This window comes from Diceros bicornis, chromosome 31 (assembly GCF_020826845.1).
Source record: "Diceros bicornis minor isolate mBicDic1 chromosome 31, mDicBic1.mat.cur, whole genome shotgun sequence".
NCBI lineage: Eukaryota > Metazoa > Chordata > Mammalia > Perissodactyla > Rhinocerotidae > Diceros > Diceros bicornis.
The window spans coordinates 34,396,482-34,404,496 of record NC_080770.1 but is presented as its reverse complement, the minus strand read 5'-3'; the positions used below and the strand labels follow the sequence as shown (position 1 = coordinate 34,404,496).

Here is an 8,015-nt window from a genome sequence, read left to right as displayed (position 1 = left end):
CGATGGATACATGTCATTGTACATTTGTCAAAACCCATAAAATATACAACCAGAAGAGTGAACCCTAATGGAAACTATGGACTTTGGGTGATAATGATGTGTCAGTGTAAGTTCATCGATTGTAAGAAATTTACCACTGGGGTGGGGGATGTTGATAGTGGGGGAGGCTGTGCGTGTGTAGGGACAGGGCGTAGATGGGAACTCTCTGGACTTTCCCCTCAATTTTTCTATGAATCTAAAACTGCTCTAAAAAATAAAGTTTATTAATTTAAAAAACGTAAAAAGAAAACCACAATGAGATACTACTTCACACCCACTAGGTGGCTATGATTTAAAAAAACAAAACAAAACAAAACAAATGGTGGAAAATAAGAGTTGGCAAGGATATGGAAAAATTGGTTGGAACCCTCGTGCTTTGCTGGTGGAAATGTAAAATGGTTCAGCCACTTTGGAAAACAGATTGACCATTCCACAAAAAGTTAAACATAGAATTACCATATGACCCAGCAATTCTACTCCTAGGTATACACATACAGGAACTGAAAACAAGTATTCAAACAAAAATTCGTACACCAATATTCATAGCATCACTATTCACAATAGCCCAAAAGCAGAAACAACCCGAATGTCCATCAACAGATGAACAGATAAATAAAATGTGGTATACACACAATGGAGTATTACTCAGCAACAGAAAGAAATAAAGTAGTGATACACGCTACAGCATGGATGAACATCAAAAACATTATGCTAAGTGAAAAGAGCCTGACACAAAAGGTCACATAGTCCACGATCCATTTCTGTGGAATGTCCAGAGTAGGCAAATCCTCGAAGACCGAAAGCAGATCAGTGGTGACCAGGAGCTTGGGGGAGGGCGAGGGGAGCACTGCTGACTGGGGATGGGATTTCCTTTGGACTGATGAGAACGTTTTGGAACTAGATAGAGGAGATGGTTGCACGACAGTGTGAATGTACTATATGCCTCTGAATCATACACTTAAAATGGTTAATTTTATGGTATGCGAATTTTACCTCAATTAAAAAAAAAAATCACACTAGGAGCTCTCTAAACTCTTTCTAGTTCCAATGCTCTGCAGTCCTGTCCCATTGCCACTTATTATCTGCAGGAGGATTGTAATTTTGAAGTGGGTTGGTGCATGCTAGTACCCAAGAGTACTCCAGTTTATTCTGACCACTAGCCCTTTATTACCATTATCCCCCAAGCCTTGAGTAGGACCCTGAGGGAAGGGGGATCCAGGGACAGTAAGTTCTAAAGGGTAAAGTACAGAAAGGGCCAGAGCATGAAACATAGACAAGGTATGAGTGTGGCATAAGCAGGGGCGGGGGTGATGGGAACGATAATGCGAGGCCCCTGAAACTTACCAGTCTCTATCTCTAGGAGTAATGGGGACAACTATACACTTGGAGGGCCAAGTATTTAGCTATTCCTAGTCCAGGCCAAAAGGCTGGGATCTTCACTGCCTACAAAGGTTAAAAGAAAAGACCCTCCAGCACTCCAAGAGGTCTGTGGAAAGATTGGTAGAGAATTCTAGACGGTGCTGTCCAATACGGTAGTCACTAGCCACACACAGCTAGTGAGCACATGAAATGTGGCTAGTCTGAATTGAGATATGCTAAAGTATAAAATATACATCAGGATTTGAAGACTTATGAAAAAAAAGGAATGTAAAATATCTCAATAATTTTCACATTACTTATATGTTGATAATATTTTAGATATATTGGGTCAAAAATATATTATTAAGCTCACCTGTTTCTTTCTACTTTTTTATGTGACTACTAGAAATTTTTAAATTGCGTATGTAACTCGTTATATTTCCCTGGGACAGCACTGCTCAGTAGAGCGTTGTATTACTCCTCCCGGGCAGAGGTGGCGCTGTTAGGGTCTCTTGGCAGAGACTACTCAGCCTTAAGCACCGTCTGGGAATTTAAGTTTCCCAAGTGGTTGCCGGGAAATGTGAATGTGTCTTATCGCAAGACAGCACAACAAACAGAATCCATTGAGCAAAGCAAATTTTGCTTGTGGCCTGGATACAAAGACAGGTGCATCCGAAGCGTCAAGTCTTCTTAAGCACTCCGTGTTCTCAGAAGGTCTGCATGGCCATCAGCATGGCGTCAGCGGAGGGGGGCCCACCACACCTTCCCCAGCACCCCAGTATGTCTGCAGAGTCCCAGACGGTAAACGGAAGAGAATTTTCACAATCACTTGAACTTGGCCAGGAAAATCGGGAAATGTTTATTCTGTGGCAGAGTAAAAATTGCACATTTTCTATTAAGATAGAAAATAAAAACAAAGATCCAAATAGCCAGTCCCTTGCACCGCCATTTTAGTCACAGTCTGCCTGTGCTTTCTGGCTGTGTTACAAAATGAAATAAATCCCTTTATAATCCCACACACTGGCTCCAAAAATGTATTTTCACAAGCACCGAAGCAGACCCTTTGGGCATTTCTTCCTATAAATGCTCATCCCCACTCAAAACTGTTTTTTTCTTTTTTATTACATCCTTTTACAAAATGGTGAACTGAAATGATTCTGGTGCAGGTTCCGTCAGACGGGAAGGAGGAGGAGGGAAGTGCCGGCGGTGGTCCAAACAGAACCCCCCTCACAAGCTCAGCATTCTCCCCACACTCTCTGTAATCCTCTCCAGATCACTCACCTTCATTGGTTTCTTCTTCCACCCAACATGTCGAATTTCCCATTTTCTGCCTGGCATGTTCTTTTGCATTGTTGTTACTTAATACTTAACAGTTTATGGGTCTTTGAGCGGTATGACACCTCCCCTTAACCCCCACCCCTATACCTAGCTCCCTGTGACTTCACATAACATTCAATAAATATTTGCTGAAGGACTGAATGAAGTTGAATCTGATATTTGCCAACTCTGATACAATAGAAGAAATCAATGTCAGCTTTTCCAGCTAGAGAGAGAAACAGGGAAGCTATGTAAAATGATCTGAAGTAAAAATTGCATCCAGCACTTTACCTTCAGTTCTCTGAAGGAGGCTGTCATAACAATGGACTATAAATACAGGGTGAGTCCTATCTCTGTAAGGAAGCAGTTCTAACAGGGGTCTGGAAGGGCCAAGAAAACACAGCTTCTTCTCCCTGAGTATATACACAGGTGTTCCGTGTGGAATGAAATCCACTTAACTTGATTTTATGGACAGTGATTCATGCAAACTCAGTTCCAAACTGCTTAGCACAGCTCAGTTAAATAAATTACGGCAAGAGTAACCCAGCCAGCAGTAAAGGCAAAAGACAGAAAATAAACTTGAAGTGAGGATTGAAATTTTAGGAGTGCCTGGTGTGCCAGAATCGTCTTTCTTCTGGGGGTTCTGAAGGGACCTTGGTGATCTTCAAGGTCAAGGTGCTGACTCCACTGATGGGGAGACTGCAGCCCAGGGAAGGTTGAATACACGTCCAAAGTTACTTAGAGAGTAGCCGGCAGAGGCAGGGCTCCTGGGTCCCAAGTCAGAGCGTTTCTTCGTCTCCTTGGGCTTCTGGATGTCTTGTTCATGGCCACAGCACCAGGCACACCCCAGAGAGTCAATAAATATTTGCTGAATTAATGAGTGACTGAATCTGCTGAGCTGGAGACAGGCAGAGTCAGCCTGAGGGTTAGAGAGGGGGAGAAAAATCTAAGGTGTTGTTGTTGTTGTTGCTAGAGCTGTGGAGTCGATTCCGACTCCTAGCGACCCTGTATACAGCAGAGCAGACGCTGCTCGAGCAATGACTTCTTAACCTTTCTAAGCCTCAGTTTCCTCACCTCAAAAATGGGCACAATTGGGGCCGGCCCCATGGCTTAGCGGTTAAGTGCACGCGCTCCACTGCTGGCGGCCTGGGTTCGGATCCCGGGCGCGCACCAACGCACCGCTTCTCCGGCCATGCTGAGGCCGCGTCCCACATACAGCAACTAGAAGGCTGTGCATCTATGACATACAACTATCTACTGGGGCTTTGGGGGAAAAAAATTAATTAATTAATTAATTAATTTTAAAAAAATGGGCACAATTATAGCATCCATATCATAAAGTTATGAAGATTAAATGGTAACATCTATTATGAAGTGTCTAAAACAGTGCTTGTCATACAATAAGTGCACAATACATTATTATCATTATCATTATTATTATTATTATTATTAGTTTCACAATAAGGAGCCACAGCAGGGGATGGCCGCCTGGATCTACCCTGACACCACTGTCACTCTCACTCCAGTTAGATCACCATCAGGAAGGCCACAGACTTCTGGAAAGGGTGGAGGGTAGACTCATAAAAGGAAAGAAGAAGCAGGAAGAACCTGTGCTCATATTAACTAATCAATTCATTATATGTCCCCATGTGCTCTCCAGTTTGCCTCCAAAGTACCATAGTTTTGAAGTGTGCTTGGCATTAGCAAATAATCTCAGATGTACCCAAAGATTTAGTCACAAGGATTTTCAGTGCATTATTGCTGATAATAGTGAAAATCAAAAACCACAAGAGATTGACTAAATAAATTATACCTTTACATAATGAAATACAGTGTAGCCATTTAAACTAATCTTGGAGGCTATGTGAAGACATAGAAGGATGCTGGTGATATACTGCTTGGAGGAAAGCAAGGCACTGACAGAGTGGAGACAGAGATGAGCTCTTCTTGACTCTCCCACATCACCCAGCACAGCTGCGGGTCCACCATGGGGGCTCAACAATTCCCTGCTGATCACTATCAGAATCCAGGAGGTAGCAGTTCGGGCAACCTCCTCTCCCATTAAAGTATCATTTCCCAGATTCCAACCACTTGGTTCTTCGACTTCTATCTTATTCTGAATCCAATCATGAATAAACATATGAAAAAGTGCTCAACCTCATTAATAGGCAGGGACAAGCAAATCAAAACTACACTGAGACACCACTACACATCTGCCAAAATGGCTAAAATAAAAAGACTGACAATCCCAAGCGTTGACAAGGAAGCAGTGCAGTGGCAACTTACACCACTTTGAGAACAGTTTAGCTGAAGCTATAAAAATCAAATATGCACAACAGCTATGTGTATGACTCAGCAGTCACTCCTAGTTGAAGCTCAAGAGAAATGTGTATGCATATACACTAAAAGACATGCACAGGAATGCTCACGGCAGCATTTTTCAGGATAACCACAGACTGGAAACAACCTAAATGTCCGTTTATTGTAAAATTGACAACTTGTGATACACACATACAGTGAAATACTCTATAGTGATGAAAATGAATGAGGTACAGCTACAAGCAACAAAACAAAGCAGAAAAAAAGAAGCCAGATATAAAAATATACACACATGGCCCCGCTCATATACACACACATACATAGTTCCATTTATATAAAATTTAAACACCTAAAACTAAACTATAGTCTTAGAAGTCAGGACAGCTACCTCTGGGGAGGATGGTAGGAGCAGTGACTGGGAGGGAGCATGAGGGAGGCTCCTGGGGTGCTGGTCATAGTCTGTTCTTGGCCTGGATGGCAGTCACAAGGTATTTGCTTTAGGACAACTCGTCGAGCTGTGCACTTAATGATTTGTGTACTTTTTATACATATGTGATATACTTTGCAATAAATTTTTTAATAAAATAAATTTAAAATGGTTCATAAGACAGGACATGGCTTTACAGCACTTTCTAGGAGTTACTACCTAACAAGCTGAGGTTGACTGTCTTTTGTGATTCCTCAGGGGTCGAGAGGGCATCCCTCTGAGAGTGGCCAGAATCCCCAGGAGCCCTGGGAGGAGCCACCAACAATAGGCACAGCCCAGATCCCTAGAGGAGGGCCTAATCTGGCAGCAAACTCAGACTAGCAGTTGGAAAATTTCTGCGAGGAGCCCAAACAAGGTGGGAGACTCTCCCATGGGCACGCTGGCTCCTGGGAGCCCCGCCCCTGCCAGCCTTGGAGATAGGCGAGCACTGAGACTAACCAAGCCGCTCCCAGCCCCCACTGAAGGAGCTGTTTGTTTCCAAAGGCCTGATGGAACAACTAACTGTAAGCTAGGGAGAGGAAATTACACAATGGATGTTGAAATGTGGGCTTGTTGAAAAGTTGTCACTCGAGTAATGAATGCCCTATTTCCTGTTTTTTTGCCGAAAGTTAAATGCTGGGCATAATTAGCTAGTAAAAAAGCAAGCTTGGCAGCAGAACAAAAATAGCACATTTTGGGAGCCTGGGCCAATTAAAATTGTTTATGCAGCCATTTAACAATATTTTTCTCCAAACTATTATGACCAGGAAATATGCAGCCTGAGACTGTAAGGCAGGTTCTTCAGAAGAAAAATGGCCACACGCTGTCCTTTACACAGCCTGCTGTTCTCAGGGGATTTTATAATAAGAATGAGCACGTCCATCCTCCTGAACTCCCTGGGCCTCCTTGGGATCTTGAGAACAGCATCACTCACCCTCTGTGGCAGGCCGCTGCTGCTGAGGCCCTGCAACCCACTAATGGTAAGATTAGCCGAGCTCCCCACGTGTTAGAGAGGCCAGCGACCGCGATTTAGCTGTCTGATGCAGTCACGTAAATCATCTGGCTGGTGCCGTAATCAGCCTGAAAGTATGGAACAGTTTTGTTAATAACTGGACAGTCTGGCTGGCATCAGGATTAGTTGCTAGAGCTCACAAAATTGCCCTGGCAAAGTTTGTCAGGATTCCGGTCCTCTCTGCCCTCTCTCCCCAACTTCCATGCGTGCTCTGAGGATCTTCCACCTCAAGTACTCAGGTTACATCTTTCTTTCCCACTCCAGCCTCCCTGACAAAACATGCTTTCAGATCCTTCATTTACAGTAAGGTGTAATGGACTGATAACAGCTTTCAACGTTAGCAGTCAGCATCCCTAAAATTTCACCCAAAGGAAATAGCCTATTTTACTTAACTTACCAGGTTAGCCCACTTGGCTGAACCCCTCCGTTGGCTGACGGGAGAGACAAGAGCTTTGGGGACCTGCGCTCGGCTGTAAGCGTTGCCCCAGAAGCTTCAGCCCAGTTTGTCTTAGCCTGGCTGCCGCCTCCGCCAGACCGTGGAAGGCAGCTCATACGCAACTCCGGCCCCGAGGCACCAAGGTGAGCACCGCTCACCCGGGAGGCTGACTGTGTAAGGCCTGTTGTCCTGGATTGGACAGGGGTGTTCAAACGGCAGAAGAACCACCTCGTTCCTTCCTGTTCACCCTCTGTTCATTTCACATTCATTCATTAGTTCATACGTAGGTAGTACTTATAAAATGTATACGAATCAAAAATAATAATTTAGCTTCATATTAAGAGCTCTCCTTGGCTTGACCCAGCCTCCCTCTCTCACCTTTTCTCTGACTAGTCACTTTCCTGAGCTTGCCAGGACCTTCTTCCCTCAGAAGCATACACTGTACTTTTCCAATTTTGTGCTTTGTTCAGACTCTGTCCTCTGCCCATGCGTCTTTTCCTCCATGTGTCCAAATCTCCCCCATCATATGAGGCCAACTGGACCCCCTGCTTACCCGTGAAGCCATCCCTGACCACGTCTGGCCACGATGGCCTCCTGCACATCTGAACTCCTACAGCATCTGTCCCCTCAGCCTGCATGCACATGGCCTGTTGTCCACAGTTGCCTGTGACATGTCCTGCATTGCTAGTGAACGTTCTGTCTTTGGGGAGAAGGTGTAGCATAGCATTGGCCTCCCTCCCTCAGCCTATGGGTGTTGGAATCAGGAGGGGACCTCTTGTCAGCAGTTTCCGGGTCAGAACTAAACGAAGTTCCTGACAACGAGCCCGCCCCGGGGTCCCCACAGGAATTTCCTGTCAACACCCCCACCCTCTGCCTTCCATTTCCTCTCCTCCAGGCCTCACCTCTGAATCATGAATTTCCCTGCTGGCCCTTCCATTCTCTTTCCCCTCCATTCAATAAGCGTTTGTTACAAGGCTTCCCAGAAGACCACTTTAGGAGGTCAGCTCTGCAGACCCACAGGAGACTGTTCTTCTACAAGTAGACGTGGTACAGTGATGGGGCTCTTT

General features: G+C 44.7%; 1 long non-coding RNA gene across 1 annotated transcript; it reads right to left on the bottom strand.

Moving 5' to 3' along the window:
* Positions 1 to 2,804: 2,804 nt before the first annotated feature.
* Positions 2,805 to 7,627, bottom strand: LOC131395845 (uncharacterized). The gene is made up of 3 exons (XR_009216380.1): positions 7,502 to 7,627; positions 6,435 to 6,580; positions 2,805 to 3,634 (listed from the first exon to the last, which is right to left on the bottom strand). It is a non-coding gene; the product is annotated as an uncharacterized LOC131395845 (long non-coding RNA).
* Between the last annotated feature and the right edge of the window lie 388 nt (positions 7,628 to 8,015).